The 26,141-nt window shown below is 41.7% G+C and overlaps 1 long non-coding RNA gene across 1 annotated transcript in view; it reads left to right on the top strand.

Annotated features, from left to right (window-relative positions):
• Positions 1-17,055: 17,055 nt before the first annotated feature.
• LOC308479378 overlaps positions 17,056-26,141 on the top strand; it is a 37,828-nt gene continuing 28,742 nt past the window's right edge. Inside the window, exons 1-2 of the long non-coding RNA XR_013987652.1 lie at positions 17,056-17,141; positions 23,517-23,636. This is a non-coding gene — a long non-coding RNA (uncharacterized lncRNA). The remainder of the gene's footprint in view (positions 17,142-23,516; positions 23,637-26,141) is intronic.

The raw sequence follows: 26,141 nt of genomic DNA, 5'->3' as shown, positions 1-26,141 counted from the left end.
AATAATAATAATAATAATAATAATAATAATAATTATTATTATTATTATTATTACAGCCCCAATGGTACTTTTTTTTTGCAGGGAGAGTTTCTTTGGCAACTCCCAGGTGGGCAGTGGGGAGAGAAGTGTAATAACTCTGGATCTTCCATTTAATACACAGCATCTTCACTTTGATTACTGATACACAGTACTTCACTTTGATTATCCATAACAACCTCAAAGCCTTTTTTTAATCAACTCCAGCTTTATCCCATACGTAACCACCCTCATTGGTCTTTGCCCCCACTTTTTTGGAATACCTCCCAATAGTCTCAAACTCCGTATGCATGTTTGTATTTGACTGCCTCCCACTGTTTGTCACTGTTTTTAAAACGTATATTTTGCAGAGAGTCCCAGAGTGAGCATGGATTTAGACCATCAAAAAAGCAATACCTCCAGTGACTCGTTTACATTTCAAAGAGTCCTTTTTTTTGGTACCTGACAATTAGCATACACCCTCTGTAGAAAGCAAGTCCATTAAGGGAAGTGTGGGGGGGGGGGGGGGGAGAGGACTGGGCTCCAAGCCAATCTCCCTTTCTAAATATTTTTAAGTGCATGATTAATACACTTCCCTAGCTCCTGTCTGGGACTGCAGAGGGAGGTCAGGGAGCAGGTAAATGAAAGAAAATGGCTTCATTCGGCATTGACTAAGCTATTAATCATTGCCCATTTTCAATAAATCACAGCAGATGGCAGAAACAGGCAGGCACTCATGGGAAATGACACACCATGTGCATGATGGGAAGCATGGATTTTAGCAGACACCAGCAAAGGGAAGAGGTCACTTTTGCACACATGCCATGTCCTGCAGAGCGGTGCCTGTGATTCGCACCTGTGCTTTGCCTCAGCATGACAGCTATCTTCCACAAGGCAAATCTTCAGATGTTTATGGGAGCCCATGAAAATTCCCTGCATCGCGTCCCCCACTGTGCTGCTTCTCAGCGCTGTTTCGCATCGCATCACAAATCCTGGCAGCCTGCCCCTGTAAAATGGACCAGGCATCAGATGGAAAGGGTCGCAAATTGGTTTGGTATCTCCATTGCCTGCAGTAGACAGAACCAGACCTGTAAACGTGTGTAGGGCAGTATAAACATAAAGAAAATAGTTCTGTTCTGAGAGGAAACACGCTGTACTCATTTCCTACTCAGTTGATACTATTGACCACCTCTCCCTGCTCCAGAGGTAGTGTCTTTACACTGAGGTGAATATCTCAACAGCAAGGAAAGTATGCATTAACATCCATGACCAGATCCAGCTTTGGAGGTTTGAGGTGGGATAATTTCGAACTTTGCATGATTATTTTAGGAGAATAGCCATCAGAGATCCTCTCCTCTTGTGCAGGTTGCAGATGAGGAGGCAATGCACTTTAGTAATTACAGTGGTACCTTAATCTGTTCCGGAAGTCTGTTCTTAAACCAAGGCGTACTTTCCTATAGCAACGGGGGACTCAATTTACATTCAGCAGGAAGCGAAACATGTTCTGCTTCCAAGGCAAAGTTCACAAACCAAAAACCTACTTCTGGGTTTGCAGCGTTCTTAATCCAAGTTGTTCATAAACTAAGCTGTTCTTAAACCAAGGTACCACTGTACATGCACACACCTTTCTTCGCTCATGGAACCCAAGCTGGTGCACATGAGGTTCTCAGGCAGTCGCCCATGCAAACATTGACCAGACCTGGATTTGCTTAGCTGTAGCAAGCTGGTGGCCTCATGTACCTCCAGACTATACTATGGTATGAGAAAGATTTGCATTATGTAAAATATTATTTGTTCGTGTTAATCCTTCTGTTTCTTGATTCATTTGGGAGAAGCTTGGTCTGTGTTTGTACATTTTCCATTGGTGATGCTGAAACTATTGAGCTGTTTCCTAAAAAGAAGCCTACATCATCTCTGTTTTTTGATACCAGGTAGAGAGTTCAATGAAAAATTATGCTAGATGCTGATGATTACATGTGTTGGCCTACTATGCTTATGTGTGATGATTAATCAGTTTACATTATGTTTGCATCACAAGTTAAACAATTTCAGGGTTTTTTTAAGTATTGTGTTTTTTTAATCATGTTTTTAGATTCCACTTATTTTTGTTTACTATTTTGAGCTTTCTGGGAAAGTGATTGATGCATTTTTATATAAACAGAAGTGTCCACTGCTGGAAAAATTACTGGCTGCCTTTTAACTATTATCCAAATTTAGCATTTTTGATCATGTGGGGGGAAGTGCTGGAGAATGAGTTTCTTCCAGGCTTCCTGTCATTTTCCATGTCCATGTTCTGGAGCATGTGTGTACCTCATTGGAAGTTGAAACCTATTTCTTAGTTACTTTGAGGACTCCTGTTTCTGCCACTAGACTTCAGAAACTACTTGCTTTCAGATTTGAAAGCTCCCTGTCCTGTAGACAGAGTAGAACTTCCTGTTGAGTGTAAATTGAGTCTCCTCTTTGTAGCTCTCTGTCCTACAACATGCTTGTTGTTCTCTAATCTAGACCTTTTTCATACACTTGGCGTATTGCCATTGCAGCCTTCTCTGTCTGATGTTTAATTGCCAGTTTCTGACTTGCGCTATCCCTAGAGCAAGGGTCACTAACCTTTCCGGGCTGTGGGCATATTTAGAATTTTGAGCGAGCGTCATAGCTGCCACCTAGGAATATAGGAGGAATCTGTCTCATCTGACAGCCACAAGAAACTGAGCCTGTCATCAGCCCAGTCTTGTGGGATGCTCTGCCAATAGAGATTCAGCACGTTCCTTCTTTTTTAACCTTTAAATGCCTGCTGGTGCCAAGTGTATATAGGTAATGAAGACATAAGCAATTCTTTTTCTCTAGTAAGTCCTTCTTATTTTTTTTAAAAAAGTAAGTTATACAGGTTATACATATCCTATGTACGTTTCTAAATAAAATGCCATGTATATATTCCTGACCAGTGCTTTTCTCCCCTCTCCCCCATCTTCTTGTCATCAGATACAGTCTGTTGTCCTAGAATTTCAACTTTTTTTGCTGTGGTATCTCTTGCGAGCTTTGCAGGGCATCTTCTTCTTTTGGTTTCTGGAGGCATACCTGCACATTCACATTCAACCCCTCTCCAGTTGCTACTTCACTAGTCTTTTAGAGGGAATTTCTTGTAAAAATTAGGAAACTCTATACTTTGAATCTGTGTTCTTGGGTTGCGTCAGCACTAGGGCTGGGCGATATCTGGTTTTCAACGTTGTGGTATAGCATCAGCTAAACATCACAATATACTGATGTATCACAATGGCTGAAATAAGGAGGGAGACATTGGCTGGCTTCACAGTTTTCCCCACATTGTGATTTTTGCGCACACACACACACACACACGATATATTGCCAGATCAGAAATTACAAAACTGCTATCACATATGAGTTTCAAACTGGTTTTGGACGATATAGAGATATATTGCCCAACCCTAGTCAGCACTGGAAAACACTGGATCTGTCATTTTTATTGTCAATGGAGACAGGTGTGGTCTATGATTAGAAGATGGCTGTGATGGTGATGGGGTACCCATGAAAAGAATTATGCAGTTTCAAGATCCATTTTACTGGATCTGACATATGTATCTATACCTGACGTCTGTGGAATTCCACTCCCCCCGCCACTTCAATGTTTACTGGTTCCATAGAGTTTGGTCTGAGACTCTTGCCAAAGTAAATACTGGCACCTTGCATGTTTTGGACTGGAGGATTCTGCACCTTTTGCAGTTCTCACTATACTCTAGGGCAGGGTGCTGGGGATTGAATTTGGGGCCTTTTGATACCCAACCCTTCATTATTAATTTTTGATATGCAGCCATGATTTAAAATTTCAAATATAATTCCATGATTGCCTGTGTATGACATGGATACACACAACGCGCTCTCTCTCTCTCTCTCTCTCTCTCTCTCTCTCTCTCACACACACACACACACACACACACACCTACCTCTTGGCTTTTCATTTTTACTGGAGCATATGGTATTCATTACTCTCAACCTTCTTTTACTTCTATAATTATGCCATGATGGGAGTTCCTGTCAAAGCCATAAAGAAAATCCTATTTCCACCCCCTATAAAACTAACAACCACCAGTTTACAGGCATGCCAAGACTGCAAAGAGAATGCCTTGCAGCCCTATCATTAACCCTTTGGGTAAATGACCTCCAGCCGCTGCCTCTAGGTTTACAGTCTGGGGACGTTTAGTTATTGCTAGGGATAGAACATGACTGCTTGTAGAAGAGCTGCGCTGGCAGGTTACCAGGAACCCCTAAACAACTGTACAAAATGAAGCAGACAGAATAATCCATACTGCATACTTAGTGTATTTACTCATAAGTGCTGTACAGAGTGAACACAGACCTCACATTGACCTGCCTGAGCAATGGAGCTCTCTCTCTCAGGGGTGGCCGGCGGTAGTTGTTTAGTGGGGGGAAATGGCTGGCAATTCTGTGCCAGAGTTCAGGGCAGGAAATTAAGTTTGCTGTATCTTTCAGGAGGCGTCCCCTCCCCCACCTTAATGCAGGATTTTATGGCCTGGATGGGATTTGGGCCAGAACCCCAGAGGTCATGTAAGCACACCTCAAAAAAAAATTTTTTGAGAATTTTCTGCACCACAGTCTGCCCTCGCCCTGGCACATAGAGATTGGTTCATCAGGGACTTTGACTCTGATCTGCAGTATTCCTCAGCAGTGCTTGGAGACCCCTCTGGGATCATGACCTAGCCTGCAGAAGGCTTAAGCCTGACAATTTTGGAATTGTGACATCTTCCTGTTGCCCAGGATTTCCAGACCCAGCCAAAACCATTTTGCTGAATGAGTCCACATCCATGGCATACATTGAAAGCACATGGCACCCCCCAAAGAATCCTCTTAACTGTAGTTCACCCCTCCCAAGAGCTATGTTCCTCAGGATTCTTTGAAGGAAATCCTGCACTTTAAATGTATGGCATGAATGTGACGTGGCTGAGTCAGAGCAGCAAATGGTGCCCCCACTCACAAAGTCATGGTGTCTAGTACATGAGCAGACTTGACTTGAAAGGAACATTTTATTTCGGAGTATTAGGGGGAGCAAACATCCCCATCATCCCCATTAAGCACTTACAAGGCCCATTTTATACTAATATGCACCTTGCCTTCCTTCCTAAAATGTGCCTCCTTAAACCCAAACACTGAAATATAAAATGCAGTATAATCCTTTATTTTATCCCACATTTTTTGCTGCATTTACACATGAGGAATTTGTTTTGGAGACTGATCCTATCCATGTTTGGAGGGAGGACAGATCGGGGCGGGGGTGGGGTTTCACTTCTTCCTGACCCTCATCATCTGCCATGGAAGATAATTGCCTGACTGTTTGTAGAACCAGACCAGAGTGTTTTCTCTGAAGTATTTAGTCACTGGCTGAAAGCTCAGGGGATCTCCCTAAAGCGGCATGCTATACATGTATGTGAATTCGTTTGAAAATATGCACATTTAAAATGGTGCATTTTGTATCACTGAAGCAGAGCTGTTTTAAAAGTGGCAAGGTAGGAGACAGGAGGCGCTCCCACTGTGGGCCCCCTCAGCACATTCAAAAACTTCAGTGGATTCAAAATGTCAAATACTTGAAGGCAGCGTTAGAAATTCCCTGGGTGCCAGGCACATTTTGCTACTGGCATGGGTCCAATTGCGACTACGTGGAGAATTCTGGGCACCAGGCTGGCGACTGACATCTCCATCAAGCCAGTTTAAAAACCTCTGCCTTAGTCCATTGTTAATACCATGTGTGTGTTTCTCCTTCTTGCATACTGGGGCAAGTGAATAGTAAAAGCAAGCTTCAGTCAAGCAATGTAGTTGAGATCACAGAATTGTAGTGTTGGAAAGGACTCTGAGGGTCATCTAGACCAAGCCCCTGGCAAATAGACATTCTGCTGTAGTTACTGTAACCCAAGTTTAAGGTGCCATCTGGCTCCTAGCTTTATATATCTGAGTTTCTAACACTGCTTGAAGGACTCAAACACCAGATGGAGGGGCTGTTTTCACTTCAGCCTGCCCATGCTTTAATAACTTCTGCTAAGGTACTTCTCCAATTGACTCTTTTTCCAGAGGTATATGAGGCCAGCCCAAGTCATTCTGCTGCCTGAGTTGAAGAACAAAATGGCGCCCCATGCCCATTCCATGTACAAAAGCCAACCTGAGTGGCAGTTGAATCTTTCTTCAAAACTGGAGATAGCATCCTCCGCTGCACCTGAGGCAGCAGGAGCCCAGGCTAGACTGTGTGGCAAACACAGTTCTGTCCTCCAAGAGAGGGGAACAGGTAGGTGGTTGCCACTGCCGCGTCCTCATCCTTGCCATCTGAGGTGGTCACCTCATCCTGTCTAATAGTAGGGCTGAATGAAATGTAAGCATTCTGGCACCTTGAATTTATTAGCTGTGAAGATGAGATGGTTTTTTAAAAAGTTTTCAGATTTTTTAAAATGTATATTTTATTATCATATAAACTGCATTGTTTGGCTGTTTCCTACCCTGGGTTCCTTTCGGAGTAGAGGTAGGATAGAAGGCTAATCAATTAATAGATTTAATATTATTAATAAAAAGTACTGCAGTCTTCTGAATATTTTAAATACTGGTTTTTAATATAATTTTAAAGTTTTGTTATATATTTTATGTAAACCTCTTAGAGGTGTTTTTTTAAAAAGAATCCAGTGGTATATACATTTTGTTTAATAAATAATGATAATTTTTTGTGCCCCATCACTGGCTGAGATGAGGCTGGTTGCAACAAAGGTAAGGGCCTTTTCTACGGAAACACCCAAATTAAGGAACTCAGTGCCCTGAGGGGTTTATATTATCCCTTCACTGATAATTTTTATCATCAACTGAACACTTTTCCTTTGTAAGGCAAGCATTTGTTTCATCTTCTTTTTAGTATCCTTTTGTGTTTTCATGGGCATATAAATCCCTTTGTATCCTGTGCTTATAAATTCTTTTCTGTTTTGATAAGTTACCGAATAAATAAAATGCAGCTGCAAGGATTTTGACCAGGTCCTCTGCTCTTGTACCGACTTCACTAGGTCACAAGATTTTGATGAGCTCTGCTGTTGTGTGTTTCTGCTGGACCTTTGTGATTTTAGCTGTATTTGTTTTTGGTTGCATTGTTCTTCGATGTGGTAGCCTCAATGGAATGATAAGGCCGAGCCAGTGGAGACGTGTTGTAAATGATGGCACAGCCAAATGCACAAACACTGTTTCACAGTGACCACGGTACGAATAGCAGTCAACTTACCGTACATTCCCAGAACTTTATGGGGCACTACTCTCAGATACCTCTTTTCGTGAGGAAAATCTCATCAGGACCAGCCCTACCATTAGGTAGACTGAAATGGCCTGTTTCAGTTAAGATGCCAGATCAGAGGGCTAAGCACAAAAGGCAGCAAACTGTCAGATATTATTTTGTTCACTATGTATAAAGGTAAAGGTAAAGGGATGCCTGACCATTAGGTCCAGTTGCAGACAACTCTGGGGTTATGGTGCTCATCTTGCTTCACTGGCTGAGGGAGCCGGTGTTTGTCCACAGACAGCTTCCGGGTCATGTGGCCAGCATGACTAAGCCGCTTCTGGCGAACCAGAGCAGCGCTCGGAAACACCGTTTACCTTCCTGCCAGAGCGGTACCTATTTATCTACTTGTACTTTGACGTGCTTTCAAACTGCTAGGTTGGCAGGAGTTGGGACCGAACAACAGGAGCTCACCCCGTCACGGGGATTCAAACCACCGACCTTCTGATCGGCAAGCCTAGGCTTTGTGGTTTAACCCACAGTGCCACCCGTGTCCCATTCTCATTAAGTGTACCAGCCACTAAAATGTCTGCTTCAGGCCCAGTTCAGATGGAGCAACATCCTCCACACCAACCAAACTCTTGCAAATAACAATAGTGTAATATTAGAATAGACATCTTCACTCTTTCTAAGCCCAGAGAGGTGGACCTACTGCCATCTCAAGCAATTCACCTTCCTCAGCTCACCCATGCAGTCTGAACACTTCCACAATCAATGATTATTTATGAGAGTTGAGCTGTCTCAGGATTGTTTGAACTGATATTCAGATATTACATGGCCAGGGGGAAACTTGGGCATGGTGGATGCAGCTCTTGGAGCTGTTTTGTAATATGAGTGCTATGTGACCTGTTCATTGCAAACTTTGGAAAGTAATGGAAGTTTTCTGTAGTTTTAGCATAAGGTTAAAAATGGCATGTCCCCACAAGGTGGCACTAAGAAGCTTATTTGAAGATAATTTTTCTCCTACTGTTTTAGACACAAGTAAGGGAATAAAGGCAACACTACCCCATTCATTCTGGTCACTGTCCCTTCAAGTCATACATGGGATGCCAGAGGCAGTTATGTCATGTTAAGCAAGCAAGCAGCTCAGGTTTGGGCAGCAAGGAAGTGAAAGGAGATGGTTGCTGTCCTGGAATATTTAATAGAACTCAATTTTTAATAGAACTCAGAACTAGTGAAGCTGAGTATTGGAAGCTTCAGGACAGACAAAAGAAAGTACTTCACACAGCACACATTTAAACTATAGAATTTGTGTGCATGAGATGTAGTGATGGCCACCAACCTGGATGGCTTTAAAAGAGGATAAGACAAATTTATGCAAGATACTTCTTCTTCTTCTTCTTTGGAGATCACTGGTAGCTGAGTAAGATTGTCTTCCATAAACACGGTTTTAACAATGAGTCCGTAGGTGACTGTGAAGGCCAATTCTGGATCCACACATCCTTCCAAAGTGGGGACATTGGTTTCCGGGCGGGAGTTGATCACAGTGTGGATTTGCCAAGCGTGCCTTCCTCTTAGCACATTTCTCTCTTGCGTTCTGAGTTCGAGTGTCTTCAAAGCCCATGGCACCTTTGGTAAAGGCTGTTCTCCAACTGGAGCGCTTGTAGGCCAGTGTTTCCTAGTTGTCAGTGTTTATACTATATTTTTTTAGATTTGCCTTGAGACAGTCTTTAAACCTCTTTTGTTGACCACCAGCATTTCCATTTTTAAGTTCAGAATAGAGTAGTTGCTTTGGAAGATGATCATCAGGCATCCACACAACGCGATCAGCCCAACGAAATTGATGTTGAAGTATCACTCCTTCAACACTGGTGATCTTTGCTTCTTCCAGTATATTGATATTAGTTTGCCTGTCTTCCCAAGTGATGTGTAGAATTTTTCGGAGATTACTACCCACGATGGCCATGTTCTGCTTCCACTGTTGGAGGCAGTATGCCTCTGAATACCAGTTGATGGAAAGCATAAGTGGGGCGGGTGGGGGGAGCGCTGCTATATGTAAGTCCTGCTTGTAGGCATCAGGTTGTCCACTGTAAGAAAAGGATGCTGGACTAGATGGCCGATTGGCCTCACCCAGCAGGTCTTGTTGTGTTCTTAACATTTTCAGTACACACATTTGCCTGGAGATGAAAAAGGAGTGGTTAACCTGTGATCTTCCAGATATAGTTGGACTCTAGTTCCCATTAGCTACAGCCAGCATGACAAATATTCAAGGCTGATGGGAGTTGTAGTCCAATTGCATCTGGAGTCGATTACAGTGGTACCTCAGGTTAAGTACTTAATTCGTTCCGGAGGTCCGTTCTTAACCTGAAACTGTTCTTAACCTGAAGCACCACTTTAGCTAATGGGGCCTCCTGCTGCTGCTGCTGCACTGCCGGAGCACGATTTCTGTTCTTATCCTGAAGCAAAGTTCTTAACCTGAAGTACTATTTCTAGGTTAGTGGAGTCTGTAACCTGAAGCGTATGTAACCTGAAGCATATGTAACCTGAGGTACCACTGTATTCAATATTTAGATGGAATGTTCTTAGCGTAACATGTGTTTCGTAACATGTGTTTCCATAGGAAAGTGCCTTATACTGAATCAGGCCATCCAGTTCAATATTTTCTATACTGACTGGCAGTGGACCTCCAGGTTTTCAGAAGGAAGTCTTTAGCTGCCTTACCTGGAGATGCCAAGGATTGAAACTGGGACATGCAAAGTAGGAGCTCTCTGCCACTGAGTTACGGTTCCTCTTTGGTTGTTCAGAGTGTATGAACTTGAGACACCCACATGCAAAAATATATTGCTCATGATCCTTTGACTGGAGGGCAAACCGCCTAGCACTGCACTCATTTTGACGTGCACAACATATGGTGGGGGAACCTTGCACATATGGAAGTGGAACGGCAGGTTCTGTTTGCCAGCCCAAATGGGTTGCCTTGAGTGGAATGCTTTGCGGATTTCATCAGCCTGCAGAAGGCAGAGCAATGCATCTACTCTTGTTTTCCACATGGGGAGTATTCTGGAGGAGATTCCATGGGGAACGGCTGTTTGTCATATGCATCATCCCTACTGCGGGGGAACGGGGACGATTGCAGGAATGCGGGCATCAGCATCTTGCTATCATGCAATTCTAATCTTCTTACTTGGCTAAACTGTCATGCCAGCAGCAGTTTCTGTCTGCAATATCAACTCTTTATGCAGCCATTAAAAGAGGCAGGTTGCTCATTTGTCTTGTCACCTGTGAGTTTTTTATGGCCTTTTCAGAGTCTTCTCAGTAAATGCTGTGGAACTAGGCTTTGCCTCTTAATTGCACATGCATTATAAATACTTTGCGCGTGTGCACACACACACACACACTTTGCAAAGAGTGACTGCAAACTCAAACGGTTTCCAGATTCCTGAAGACGTAACACCTATGGCTTCACTCATGGTGCATAATGGCATTACATCCAACTTGCTCATTTCGCATGCTTCATTGCATTTATAATTTTCCCCTGAAATTAACTTCTTTCCCTCGACTGCCTCACTTCCATTTTCACTTTATAAAGCAATTTGCAGTTTCAAAATGGTTTTGATTGTTTTGCTTACAGAACGGTCATTGGGGGGCAGGCTGGGGTGATGATCAAAAGATGTATCAGACTTGCTGCATCTGCACCTAACACTGCTCATTTATCCAGCCCTTTATTTCCTTACTGGCAAAACTGGCCCTTGTATAGCTGCCTGTACAATTTTCATTTATTTTTTTTTAAAAAGATATTTATTAAGATTTTCAAAATATTACAAAATAAAAAAAAAGAAAAAAGAAAAAAACAAAATAAAAATAGTTAAAAACAATTCAGTCTTTCAATCACTTATCTTTCATTTGCTTATTTCCCGGACCTCCTCACGCCTCCCTTTTCTGTATTCCAATTCAGTTTGTTAGTTCAGCAAATCCCTCCCCTCTTTGTTTATCCTAATCTTCAATCTTAAAGTATTGTAACATTTGAATTTTACCTATTAATAGTCCATTTTTTCATATTCCCTTATAACATTACAGCTAGAAACCACTTAGTTTCTATCCAACATCATTCTAACATTCATTAATTTTACAATATTTCTGTAAATAGTCTTCAAACTTTTTCCAATCTTCTTCCACTGACTCTTCTCCCTGGTCTCGGATTCTGCCAGTCATTTCTGCCAGTTCCATATAGTCCATCACCTTCATCTGCCATTCTTCCAAGGTGGGTAGATCTTGTGTCTTCCAATACTTTGCAATAAGTATTCTTGCTGCTGTTGTGGCATACATAAAGAAAGTCCTATCCTTCTTTGGCACCAATTGGCCGACTATGCCCAACAGGAAGGCCTCTGGTTTCTTTAGAAAGGTATATTTAAATACCTTTTTCATTTCATTATAGATCATCTCCCAGAAAGCCTTAATCTTTGGGCATGTCCACCAAAGGTGAAAGAATGTACCTTCGTTTTCCTTACATTTCCAACATTTATTATTGGGCAAATGATAGATTTTTGCAAGCTTGACTGGTGCCATGTACCACCTGTATATCATTTTCATAATATTCTCTCTTAGGGCATTACATGCCGTAAATTTCATACCTGTAGTCCACAACTGTTCCCAGTCAGCAAACATAATGTTATGTCCAACATCTTGTGCCCATTTAATCATAGCAGATTTCACCGTTTCATCCTGAGTATTCCATTTCAACAGCAAGTTATACATCTTTGACAAAATCTTAGTTTTGGGTTCTAACAGTTCTGTTTCTAATTTTGATTTTTCCACCTGGAAGCCAATTTTCTTGTCCAAATTGTATGCCTCCATTATCTGGAAATAATGAAGCCAGTCTCGCACTTTATCTTTTAATTTCTCAAAACTCTGCAATTTCAATTTGTCTCCTTCTTGTTCCAAAATTTCCCAATATTTCGGCCATTTGGCCTCCATATTGAGCTTTTTCTGAGCCTTTGCTTCCATCGGTGACAACCACCTTGGGGTTTTATTTTCAAGTAAGTCCTTATATCTTATCCAGACATTTAACAATGCTTTCCTAACAATATGGTTTTTAAATGCTTTATGTGCTTTAACCTTGTCATACCACAAATATGCATGCCACCCAAAAACATTATTGAAACCTTCTAAATCCACAATGTCTGTGTTCTCAAGAAGCAGCCATGCTTTCAACCAGCAGAATGCTGCTGATTCATAATAAAGTTTAAAGTAAATCCACCTCTATCCTTTGCATCAGTTAATATTTTAAATTTTATTCTGGGCTTCTTGCCCTGCCAGACAAATCTAGAAATGTCTCTCTGCCACTTCTTGAAACAGTCCACTTTGTCCAAGATTTGCAATGATTGAAACAAAAATAACATTCTTGGCAATACATTCATCTTTATAACAGCAATTCGACCTAACAAGGAAAGCTTCAAGTTTGACCATATCTCTAGGTCCTTTTTCACTTCTGACCAACATTTCTCATAATTGTCTTTAAATAGGTTTAAGTTCTTAGCAGTCATATTAACCCCCAGGTATTTTACTTTCTTAACCAATGTTAAACCTGTCTCCTTCTGAAACCTCTCTTTCTCAATCGGTGTTAAATTTTTCTCAAGCACCTTAGTTTTTAACTTGTTCAACTTAAATCCTGCCACATGACCAAATTCCCGAATCAATTCTAATACTCTTTTAGTACTAGATTCTGGCTCCTGTAACGTCAATACTAAATCATCTGCAAAAGCTTTCAATTTGTACTGTTTGGCTCCGACCTGTATAGCTTTGATCAGACGGTCCCTTCTGATCATATTTAGCAGAACCTCCAGGACCGAAATAAAAAGCAATGGGGAAATTGGGCAGCCTTGTCGTGTCCCTTTCTCTATCTTAAATTCCTCTGTCACCACATTGTTAACTATTAGTTTAGCCTTTTGTTCTGAATAAATTGCACTTATACCATTTTCAAACGCTTGACCAACCCCCATCCCCTGAAGATTTTTCTTCATGAAACTCCAAGAAATATTGTCAAAGGCTTTCTCCGCATCTACAAAAATTAAAACAGCTTTAGTATTAATATTCACTTGCAACATCTCCAAAATGTTGATTATATTCCTCATGTTGTCAGACAAGTGTCTACCCGGGAGAAAGCCAGCTTGGTCTTTATGTATCTCCTCCACTAATACTTTTTTTAACCTTTTAGCCAAAATATCTGCAAAAAAATTATAATCCACATTAAGCAGGGATATGGGGCGGTAGTTCTTAAGTTGTGTCTTTTCATACTCATTTTTCGGTATTAGTGTAATATAAGCTTCCTTCCACGACTCTGGCGCTTTTTTCCCCTCCAAAATTTCATTACAAACCTCCTTTAGTCGTTGAATTATCCAATCCTTCAAGGATCTATAATATTTTGAGGTTAAGCCACCTGGCCCTGGAGATTTGCCCAACTGCATGTTCTGGATGGCACCTTCCACCTCGTGTTCTGTTATTTTGTAGTTCAACATTAACTTATTTTCTTGAGAGATTTTTTGAAGTCCATTTGTTTTTAAGAATTGGTCTAAATCAAACTCTTTCTGTGGCCCTTGTGTGTATAACTGTTTAAAGTATCTCTGGAAGCATTTTCTAATTTCCACTGGATTCTGGATGTTCTTTCCTTCCACTTCCAAGTTGGTAATGGTGTTAAGTTTTTGTCTTTTTTTCATTTGCCAAGCTAACAGTTTTCCACATTTATTTGCTGATTCAAATGTCCTTTGTCTCATCTGTTTAATTTTCCATTCTATTTCCTGATTCATCATCTTCATATATTGAACTTGGTATAACTTTATTTCTCTCAGAATCTCTTGTGACTTTGGTTTCGCTCTCAGTTTCTTCTCACCCTCTTTTATTTTTCCCAAAATTTTATCTTTTTTCTCATTTTGAGTTCTCTTCTTTATTACATTCTGTTGAATTAGAAACCCCCTCATAACTGCTTTGCTTGCGTCCCAGATTACTCTTTTTTCGATGGTAGTGTTCATATTTATCTCAAAATAGTCTCTCAAGGTTTTTTGGGCCTTCTTGGTAACTTCTTGATCTCTAAACAAGGTGTCATTCATCCTCCATCTGAAGGAACCGGTAGGTGTTAATTTCATCTCCATTTTCACAGCATTATGGTCCGAGCAAGTTTTAGGGCAAATTTCCACTTTTCGAGTCTTAGGTGCCAGTCCTCTAGTTATCCAAATTTGGTCAATTCTTGTCCATGTCATTTTGGCTTCAGAGGCTGCCTGTACAATTTTCAAAAGGGTGGTACAATCAAATTGGCATTGGCATTCAGAGCTGTGAGCCCTATGATCCAGAATGGCACAGGGTTGGGGTGCCAGTTGCTTTCAGATGAGGACGTAGGGTGTGGAAGACCCCAGTGGTGGGAAACAACCTGAGAGGGAGGAAGAGACCTTGCTTCTTTGCCTTTAGATGCTGAGGAAGAGGGAGAGGTTCCACCAGCTCTTGGTCCTGCCTCTTCCATGGAGTGGAGAGATTCCCTAGCAACATGGGAGAGTGTCAACCATCCAGGAAGGGTGGTTGGACAGCTGGAGAGGGAGGAGCTGGGGGCTGACTTCTGTCCTGTCACCAAGAACTCAGCACCTCTACCATTGGCAACAGACCCACATCTTCAAGTGCACCAGTCTTGTAGGGAGAGGTTCATGAGTGAATGTGCTATGTCTCACCTTTTAAAGCTGGGAAGAAGGGCATGGCCATTTGTTGGGACATATTTGCAGTTTTTGTCTGGTCTGTAATCCCCGATGCTGTTCTCAAATTCTCTCTAGCCATGCCATGGGCTAACCTGTTTGGTTCTAAGCCTTGAATAAAGCTTTCTCTCTTGCTTGTACATAAGAGCCTGTGTCATAGCATTTGGGACGGCAGCCCTGACATTCAGGGACATTGAGTGGATTTATATCAAAGCTGATGGCCTCACGGAAATGTGGTCATGTGATTTTGTCTGTGAGTCCAGATCATAACTCGGCCCTCATGCACTATAAATTTCTCAAAAGTAGGGTGTTGATGGAATGAAAAATACAGTTTGAACTACAGTCAATCATAAAAAACACAAGTCAAGGTTAGCTCAGAGAGGCTTATACTGTTTTACCATATGGCAAAACCCTCTTTGTTTAGGAGGCTTTTGGTTTCTCAGATATATATTTTTTAATCTGATGCCTTTGTTTTGTATGTTAACTCTGTTTATATTACAGGGTATCTTTGTATACATGCGTTACATCATATAGTTGGCTTTTATTGTTGTCTGTTGCCCTGAACGGGCTATAAACTTGAGAAAGGCAGGATAGAAATCTTCATATAAAACAGAGATGGGGAACTTGTGGCCCTTCAGCTCCCATCAGCCCCAACCAACATGTTCAAAAATCAAGGATGATGGAAGTCATAGTCCAGCAACAGCAGGAGGGCTACAGGCTCTCCATCTCTGGTATTAAATAAATAAATAAATGACATACCAATCTGGTTGCATGGTTGGTCTTTAGTCAGCTGTTAGCAGATTTAGTCTGTATTAGCAGATTTCCTTATAACTCAGGGATCACCAACCTTTGGGGGCCAGTGGGCACATCTGGAATTTTGATAGAGCACGTGGACACCAGTCACAAAATGGCTGCTGTGTTCAATATTAATAATCTGGATTGCTGTTACTCTAGGGTTTGAGCCATGTGTTCAATAGGAAATGGCCATGTCTGGCCTTGGAAATGTCCAGGCAGCTGCAGCATGGCTTTAGGCAAGCTTGCAAACATTTGGATTCATCTCTGACCCCTCCAGCTCTCTTGAGCCTGCTTCTGGAAAATAAACTTGGAAGGAAATTCGTGCTATGCTTCCCTCCTAGCCAGAAAGACCACAAGGACAGCTTCTTCAGGGGATGATCCCAGCTGCAAACAGGAAATGCAGAGCTGTGCGAGAATGAACAAGTATATTCCTATGAACATTCTGTCCACCCAGTGAAGTTTAATACTACAGTGCTGTGTGTGGAACTTCTAGAAACCAAAAGGTTTCCAAGTATCTTTCAACTGTAAATTCCCCATATAAATTCCTTGCCCCACACAACTGGAAAATAACCATACTACAAAACCCATTTCCATCCATTTGTATCAGCACTGAATGTAACAATCCAGTGTAAAATATTTCCAGGATAGGAAAGTGTGATTGTGTGCATCCACTTTATTCATTGTGTCAAGAGTTTTTGAACTGGGACCCTGTTCTGAAACAATAGCAATAGCATTCCCAGAAATGCATTTTGCAATTCAAAGCCACATACATTTGCATAAGCTTATTCCAAATGTCCCAATTTATTTCAGTTTACATTCTTTCATTTATTTTTCTTGTTGCACTTTTAAAAAAAATGGTGCTGCTGAGGATTTTCCATGTAAAATCCCACCCCTCATCTATGGCCTGCTCATTTGACTGCAATCAGTTTAACCATATGCATTGATCGGATGTGGCATTCAGCCTGCCCTGGCTTACGCTAATTTAATCTATGCATTCTTTTGGTGTGCAAAAACCACATCTCACAGTCAAAATCTATCACTTTACTCTAAGCAGAGGGTGAGCTTAAGTTATAGCCTTGAGCTACAAGTTAAAAGCAGACTCCCACAGCTCCCCCATGGTACATCTCTCTTATATTTTACAGGCAACTGTGATAATTAAAACAGGAAAGTGAAAAGGTTGTTTGTTTGTTTGGTCTTTGCTTTTGTATAGCATCATTTTGATTCTCTCTGTCTCTTTCTCTTCCTAGTCCATAATACGAGCCAAGCCTTCAGGGCCCTTTCTGAAGGAGGCAGATACAAGTCCAAAATGCTGCATGGACAAGCTTTAAAAGGTAAGTGTACAGCTATCCAAGTTGCTGTCCAATATAGCATATGGTGGGAAAGAATGCTCTCTGGGTGGAGCAAAATACTGATTCCTACATTGCCATGCTGATTTGGGTTGGTCGAGGTCAGCCAAATGTCAGTTTGGTTGGGATTGCATTTTTCTTCTTGTTGACCTCAGATCCACCCATGTCAGGAATATGAGGAAATAACTAGGGATGGGGAAATATGTCAGTTTCAGTTTCTCTGTTTCTCATTTCCCCCATTTATCCAATCTTAAATTCAGTTCTGCAAATTTCCACATCAGTCAGCGATCTAAAAAAATAAAAGTCTTTATGAAAAATTGTAAGATTTCAGCGTGAATTTCTTCTAATACATGCACATTTATGTGTGCAGTTTTGCCTAATATACACATTTGTGCAAAGCATTTTTCTGTTATATTATGAAATTTGGTGTGTTATTTCCACTAATATATGTATTTATTATGTACATTTTACACTCATATGGTCAATTTTGCACATATAACTTCACTAGAGAATTTGCATTGCAAAACTTGGAGAGGTGCAAGTTTTGAAGGATGACTGTGGTTCAATTCACATCTTGCTTAGGCAAATGTTAATTAGGGATGCTAGTCTCCTTAGCAATCTCCACAACAACCCTGTGAGGTAGAATAGGCTGAGAGGCAGTGACTTGCACAAGGCCACCTACCCAGTGAGCTTCATTGCTCAGTGGTGATTTGAACCCTGGTCTCCCAAGTCTTAGTCCAACACTAACCATGATAATGCAATGGCTCTTAGAAAGGAGGTGATCTGCCTAAGGGCTATGTACTTCCTTGTAAGGTGGCTGGGTGGGAATGTTTTACATCCATCAGCTTATTTTGATCTTCATTAAGGATGAATCTGCCTAGGTCTCTTAAACCTATAGGTGTAAAAAAGGAGAAGCTACTAGTTGCAATCTCCTCAGACATAACCATCTGCTTTTCACCTCTTTCCAAACTCCTGCCACTTACATTAGGCAAAGCGGCCTTCAAAAAGTTCTTATTGTTGTTCTAATTAGGGGGTAAATAAGTAATGTTTCTTCCCCACTCACAAGTTAAGGCTGCCATGTGTAAAGGTGAATCTTACGATTGTGTTGGTAGTGTTTTTAAATAAGGCATAGCCTTTGAGTCAACAGGGCAAATTGACAACAAATTTAGAGTGGGATCGGAAACTCTTTACCTTTACAAAATCCCCCCTTTTAACCTGAAATCATTGTTCTCACGCAAGTATTTCCCTTTCAAATGTTCAGGGCGGCTGGGGGGTTAATGCATGTAAATTTCCATATGTTTTAGGCAGTTTACTTTTCAGATTTATAATAATAACAATTACAATTACAAAACCAAAGCTGTTCAGCCTAACCCCTTTCCCACCCAACCCTTCGGTAATATGTAGCCAACTGGCTGTGAACCAGAATTGCTATTCCCCTGTAGAGACTTTCAAACATTTATTCATAACATGGATCACTAGCAAACGCCTCCAATCCTCCAGTTGCCTGTGCGTTAATGAACATCTGCTAACGTTTCTTGCTAGTTCAAGGACTTTGTGGGTAGGCTGGAAACTGAGGACCTAATTTCCCTTTATGCTACCAGAGGGAGGAAGGGGGAAAGAGAAGGAGGTTTAAGAGGGGGCAGCCACAACATCATTCACCTTGGTTTGGGTCAGGGTCTGTAACATTTTCTTCCATGTGAGTGTTTTTGATAATACTCACATTAACATAAATTTAAGAACATAAGAAGAGCTCTGCTGGATCAGGTCAGTGACCCCTTTGGTCCAGCATCCTGTTCTCACAGTGGCCAACCAGATGCCTATGCAAATCCCTCAAGCAGGATCTGAGCGCAACAGCATTCTGCCCACCTGCGGTTTCCAGCAACTGGTATCGCAAAGCGTAGAAAATAGCCGCCTGGGTTAGTAGTCAATGATGGCCTTATCCTCCATTGGAAAATACACATTTGCAGAGCCAATTGGATCTGGACTAAGGGTACAATCCTACACCCACTTACCTGGGAGTATGTCCCATGGAACTCGACAGTGTCTTGATGACACCACATTGGTTGCACTTGATACAGTGCTTCATAAGCATTATATCAGTAATCCTTACAACAGCTACTTCTTCTTAGCTATTTAATAATAATAATAATTCCACAGTAATATTTTTGAAATTGCATTGACTATTGTCAGAGAACTTTCTTACCTCCAGCTTATGCTCTCAAGGAATCTGTCTTTTAGATTCAAGAAGCCAGGTATCGCCAAACATTTACTTTTATTTTTAAAAAAGAATGTTTTGGGCAGCTGATATTTTTGCGATTCGTTTTCTGTGCTGACAATGCTTGTTTTAAGAAACAGGTGAAAAACGAGGCCTTTGAATGAAATAAAATTATATTGAGTCTTTTTCACTGTAATAACATGAAATGCAGGCTCCATATTTAGAAAGGGTGGACCCCTATCCACCCAGATGTTGGGAATAAATGGGAATCGCTACTGCTATTTTGCCTTGCTGATGAACTTTCCTAGCCTAGGTCATCCGATCAGTCATCCTCAGACCCCAAGACATGGGGATGCTTATGTGCTCTCACCTTTTGTGTATCAGTACAGCATCTGTACTGATAAATCTGTACTGTACCAGCAGGAAGGTAGATGGCGTTTTAGTGAGCTGCTCTGGTTTCACCAGAAGTGGCTTAGTCATGCTGGCCACATGACCCGGAAAAACTGTCTGCAGACAAACATCATCTCCCTCAGTCAGTAAAGTGAGATGATCACCATAACTCCAGAGTCGTTGGCGACTGGACTTAACTGTCAGGTGTCCTTTACTTTTACCTTTTTACAGCATCTGTAATAGACCAAAACAAATTAGCCATGTTTCCCCACTAATACAAAGTGCATGGGATCAGCAAAACAAGAGTTTGTATTAGAAACAGCCAGTGCCTGCCAGTAATAATAATTATTTTATTATTTGTACCCCACCCATCTGACTGGGTTTGCCCCAGCCACCCGGGACAACTGGAGTATAACAACCTGTTCAGTATGCACTGGCTCACTTCAGCAATCCAGTTCAAACAGCCAGCCTAGTTACATGTGCTTATGACCCAATGGCATAAATGGAGTTTAAGTATCCCTTACTTTGTGCTGGTCTGTGTGCTTACAACCGAACATGCCCCTCCCCCCATTAGCCATTCTGCATCCTCATTATAACTGTGGTATAGCATTGCTTTCTTTTATGTGTTGTAAATTTAATATGGGTTAGGTTTTGTATCATATTAACAGAGTCATTCTTGGGACCCAGATAATTGATTCTAGTGGTGATGGGGGGAACTTTAATCTGTACACAATCATGAACACAACACTAAGGGCTAGCAGAACATACAGTAGTTTGGTTTTTCAGCAAGAGCCCATTGTGGGTCTCCTTCAGAACCACAGGAATATGCTCTGTTCCGTAGAAGTTATAGCACTGGCTTTTCAACAGGCAGGAGGCACACAGTCCATGCATCATGGGGCTTTACTTGATATTATAAATGCATGGAACTTCTTTTTCTTCATGTCGTCTCCCCCATCCTTCCTCTGTGCAATGTCTAGACAAGCACAATACAGGCCATGCCATTGCCTCACTCTGACTGCTGTCAGTCAGTAATGTGAGGTGGGCAGTGTTAGGAACTGAGATATGAAAGCTAGGAGCTAAATGGCAACTTAAGCCTAGGTTATGGGCACAACAACGGAATGTCTAGGCACACTTTTTAATAACAAGAATTCAAAGCTGAAAATGAATGAACTGCAGCTAAAATATTAGGTTCATTTTTCACATGGTCTAGTCATTCCCCTGCCCACCCCCCTAATATTATTAAGAGGGTCTCTTCTCCTGTCTTCAGAGAGTAGCTGGAAGTGGGGAGGCAGAAAAAGGTCCTCCTTTCCTTCCAGTTTTAATCTGAAATCTTAGGCGGAGTACTGCGCCCAGAGCTCAGAAACTGCTTGCGCTAATGAAATTCCCTGTTGTAAAATGTGCCTAGAACAGTGGGAGTTTCGAACACTGGAGGTGGGACAATGCATAGCTGGCTTGACACCATGTCCTGCAACATATTTGCAAGTAAGAGCAGGGTGAGACACATGGAGCAGTGGCAGTTCTGCATCTCATAAATCAAGCCTTCAGTGCCGAGTTACAAACATGGAACATCATATGGTACAACCATATGGGTCAGAAAACCACATGTTTCTCTTACTCTTCTCTGTATGTCTTTGTCTCCTCTCTCTGCACCTAGAAAGCTGGCATATCAGAGAGAAGTCATGGCTTAAGCCCTCATTAATGGGCAAGCTAGCTTCTTACAAGCAGGGCGCTTTCCAAACAAAGGAGAATTCAGCCTGCAATCCCTCACCTTAAGGAGCTGGAAAGAAATGAAAGGCCACTGAGTCAAAGGTGGAACCCGTCTCTCATTAGTCCCACAGATCAGTCTGTGCAATCCAGGCTCTATATCCCACAAACAGAAAGCCACTGGTACTCCATGGAGGAATCTACCAAGGAGTTCCCTCCACAGGATTCGACTAAATAAGCTAAGCAAGGCCTCCTGGTCTAGCTGTTACCTACTCTGTACTCAGACTGTTTCTTTGTGGTGAGTTTCCATTCATGTGCTGCAATAGCAACAAATCTCGCCATGTGAAGCAAAAGTAATCACATTGTTTCCTTCCACTCACTGGCACCCACCATTAATCTTGAATGGGCATTGTGTAACTTGGAAAGTGAGTGTTTCTAAAAGTTGAAAATATGGGTGAAAACTCACCATGAGGTTAGGGTTATTATTTTATTTTACCACTGATTTATCATCACCTTCTAAACCACTATCAGGGCAATTTACACAGAAGATAATAAAAAAACCAAAAAATGCATTTAAAACAAGACCAAAAGCCCAACATGCAGAGACACTCATGGCAAAGGCCCATGGGAAAGCCAGCTGGGAAAGCCAGTCAGCTCTTGGGAGTTTGGATCTAGAACACTAGAAGGCTGGGCCTAAGGCATGGGTAACAGGGTAAGGTAATATCAAAGTGAATTGGTGAATCTTGGGCCTGGACATCAAATGTGACCCTCCAGACATTTCTGTCTGGCCCTTACACCCTTTCCTCTCAGATCACACTTCCTATTGAGCTTGCTCTGCAACCCCTCAAGTACTTTTGCCAGGCTGAAATGTGTACAGTACTGTAAAAAGACCTCTGCCCTCCCCCCCACCATATGGAGGATTGAGAGATATGTGTTTGACGCTCTGTGTATGGAAGCTGTGGGCTTTTGCCTGGATGGAATGTGGCCTATCATACAACGGTAAGAGTCACATCTCTTGATCCACCCATTTTTGCCTCTGTCCCCACCCACCACTGTCATGTGGTCCCGGGGAGGCTGCCCATTGGTATGAAAATGTTACTCCACTCCTCCATACACACTTTGTGTCAATCAGCCAATCAACATGCATTCAAGAACTGGGCTGGAGGTTGAATCTGAGAGCCATTCACACCATCTTAGCAACCCACTTGCAGTGCTTCCTCTGGAAGACCTACCCCCCACCCCTTTGACAACAATACAGAAGGTGTGTTTAACTCAAAGAAGCAAGCTAACAGGAATGCCCTGACTTATAAGAGGAAAATGTGTTGGCCTCCGAACTGTCTTTGCAGGTTTCAGAATGCCAAAAGTTAAAAAAATATATATATTAGCCAGCAAATGGGAAAGAAAACAACCCTGCCCCAATTTCCTGGAGTGGGACAGGGAAACTTTCTGTCTGTGTCAACACCCAATGAAAACAAGCTGGGCATTTTATTTTATTTTTTTAAAAAATCAATGAATACCACACATTTTTCCTGACACTTTAAGATATGTTTTCTTTCTTATGTTGTTAAGACCCATGAAAACACACTTGCCATCAAAGTGGTGAGAGAATAGAATGGAGCTTTTCATAGGCCTCCTCTAATTGGAGTAGTAGTGAAGTTGATATATACTTTAGCTCTAAGAGACCAGTGAACTGGTTTCAGACTGAAGTGTGAGGAACACAAGATGGAAAATCTGATTTATCTTCTAGGGCAGGTGCAAACCTCTCAGCATGCAAGGTAAACAAAATTTATTCCACTGAAGTTTCCTGATAGTGTTCCTATTCCTCCTCACTCTCCTGGTTCATAGGAACCCCTTTTGCTGACACCAGACCTCACACAACCTTTCCCTGGACCCAGACTAAACCAACTGCACATTCTCAAACATTTGAAAGGTCCTTAGTTCCAAGTTCTTTCCCCAGTACTGTCTACATGCGGCTTCCTACAACCTATGCACTTAATTTTCATAACATTCAGCTTCCAGAAAAAATAATACATGCCTTTTTTTATCCACAGGGGTGCGGAATGCAAACAGGATTGCTTGGAGGTTTCTCATGCCAGCCTCTTATGCATGGGTCTACAGGGACTTTGGAAGACACGAGTCTGCCAAGGTTCTTCATGAAGAACTCAAGGAAGGTATGATAACATAGTTCTGAAAAATCTCAGGTAGAGTCCACTGCACTTTCAGATCTAATGCAAGTTTAATGAAAGTGGTGACAACAAACAGAGAAACAAAAAGCACCCCAGTGCTTGGGGAAGACATCAAAATGTCTCACAGATGCCTGAATCTCTAAGTGCTCCAAGCCTCTCATCGCACTTCAAGGCACTTGGAAGTTTTTGTGTGTTCAAAGGCGAGGCTGTATCGGGTTTAAACAGGACTGGCTGGGAAGCAAATGACACTAGAGAAATCCAGGCTAGCATATGCAGGCCAGCTGAAGAGCTCAGGCTTCCTCTGCCTTTATTATAACCCCAATTACTTCTGCAATATTTATGAAATGTTTGGAGGAATGCCTTAGAAATGTTATGTGAGGAGGGGAAAAAACATTCAAGGATATATGAGGCAAAAGGCTTAGAGACTTTTTTGATGGTTTTTTGTTATGTAAAAATTATGTAATTTCTTCCTTTAAACATGTTAATGCCAACCCCTTCCAGTAGTGGGTCATTTCATCTCTTAAGTAATAGTTGTAACTTTGGTATGAATGATCACCACTTTTAAAAACAGTAGTACTACGAGCAACACTGCAAATGCAACCCTCACATTAATATTGGGTAAGATAACACATCTGCCTATCTATTGATTGATCAATCAATCAATCAATCAATCAATCAATCGATTGATTGTTCTACCCTATACTGTCGTGGGTGGTGGGGTGGTGCAGCAGGTGTCACCTGATTTCTGGTTGCCTGTGTCACTGCTGCATCCAGGGACAGATGGGGTGGGTGGGAGCAAGATTGTGTTGATGTCCACATAATACAGATGCACAGATGGGTTACATAAAATGCTAAATGAAACAGTTCCTCAAAAAAACATTAAAAATGCTATAAAATCTATAAAGGCATGTTGCTTCTGACATATATGAGCTGAATCTGATTAAGGTCTTGTTCAGATTATGATACCACTTTAAACAGTCATGACAGAAGAATCCTGGGAACTGTAGTTTGCCGAGAGTATTCAGGAGACCTCCTATTTCCCTCCCAGAGCAACAGTTATTGCAGTGGTTTAGCAAGCAGCCCTTCTTCCCACGAAATATGTTTCTCCCAGCACAACTGTTGTATTGTGTTCTTCTGTTGTGCAGCCGTAGAACTGTCCCATCTGCTACCATAATAGCCCTTGGGCTGGCAGATTGAGAGTGCCCCTCCTCTCCTCTCCCCCTCCTTCCCTTCCTCTCTCTCCATTCCTGTGTGTGTGTGTGTGTGTGTGTGTGTGTGTGTGAGATCTGGGCACTGTACAAGACAGAGTTAAAAATATGGGTATTTGCTTTTAGGAGGTGTTTAAAGGTCTTTCCTGTCTCTGTCTTGCTTATTATTCATGGGAGGGCATTCTGGGAGGTGGGTGCTATCACTGAGAAACTTACCCTTCCACATTGTCATCAAGTTGGCCATGGAACGGCCAGCAGGGTCTCAATGGAAGATCTTAAAGATTGATCTGTACTAAGGGAGGTGGTCTGCTAGTCCCGAGTTGATTCAGGCTTTAAATGCCAGCAGTATAACCTAGCACTTGGCTTGATAGCTAGCAGGCAGAGATGACTATTGATAAACCCCCTTTTTTCCCATTCAACACAGTGCATGATGTTCTATTAGAGTTCAAATAATGTATGGAATTTGGGCACCTTATTAATCACCTCCGGACTCTCTGGTCTAACCCCTGTAAAATTGAGTATAGTGCTCTTCTCTTACTTTCTGCCAGGGACTGGGAAACATTGTTTCATGCTCTAAATGAATACAAATAGCCATGGCCAGAAATGGCATCCAAACACGGCTGCCCTCTGATTAGTGCAGGTCAAGGGCAGGATGTCTCGCTGAAGGTGGATGCTTCCCAGTGTACCGTAACTTGGAACAAACCTAAAGCAGGTTTATGACACAGCTGAGAGAAGGCATTAATGCAATAGACTTGGTAATTCAATCATTTTATAGAAGTTGATCTGTCCTTTTTATTACAATTATTGTCAGCCGGGGTGTTTCATTCCATCACTGAAAATAAACATCATCTATCATACTTGCAAAGATTAGCCTGTGACAGATCTGTCTCTGCTTTGCATAAATGTGTATTAATGCCGGCTCTGTCTGAAGGGGAGAGAGAAGTCTATATTTCACAAGAATGATTAGACAGTGTCACTGCTGCTTTAAGTAATGTCTTTTCATGACTGATAATCAAACTGTGAAACATCACCACACATGCAAACACGCACACAAAAGAAAAAGGAGCAATTTACTGCCTGCGACTTGACTTTGCTTAGTTTAAGTAGAGTTGGGCACAGCGGTGCAACTGGGATTGCTGTGGCTTGTCTACAATGCTTGGAGGACTGTGCGTTGTTAGTACTGTTTTTTCACATGTGTCCATGAGGAGTGTGCTATAAATAATAAGAAATCTAGATTAATAAACCTTTATAAACTCAGATTCCACCAATGCTTTTCTTTTCT

The sequence above is a fragment of the Podarcis pityusensis genome (assembly GCF_964106645.2).
Source record: "Podarcis pityusensis genome assembly, chromosome: 1".
Classification (NCBI taxonomy): Eukaryota; Metazoa; Chordata; class Lepidosauria; order Squamata; family Lacertidae; genus Podarcis; species Podarcis pityusensis.
Note: the sequence above shows the minus strand (reverse complement) of the source record. Positions and strands in the feature narration are given on the sequence as shown.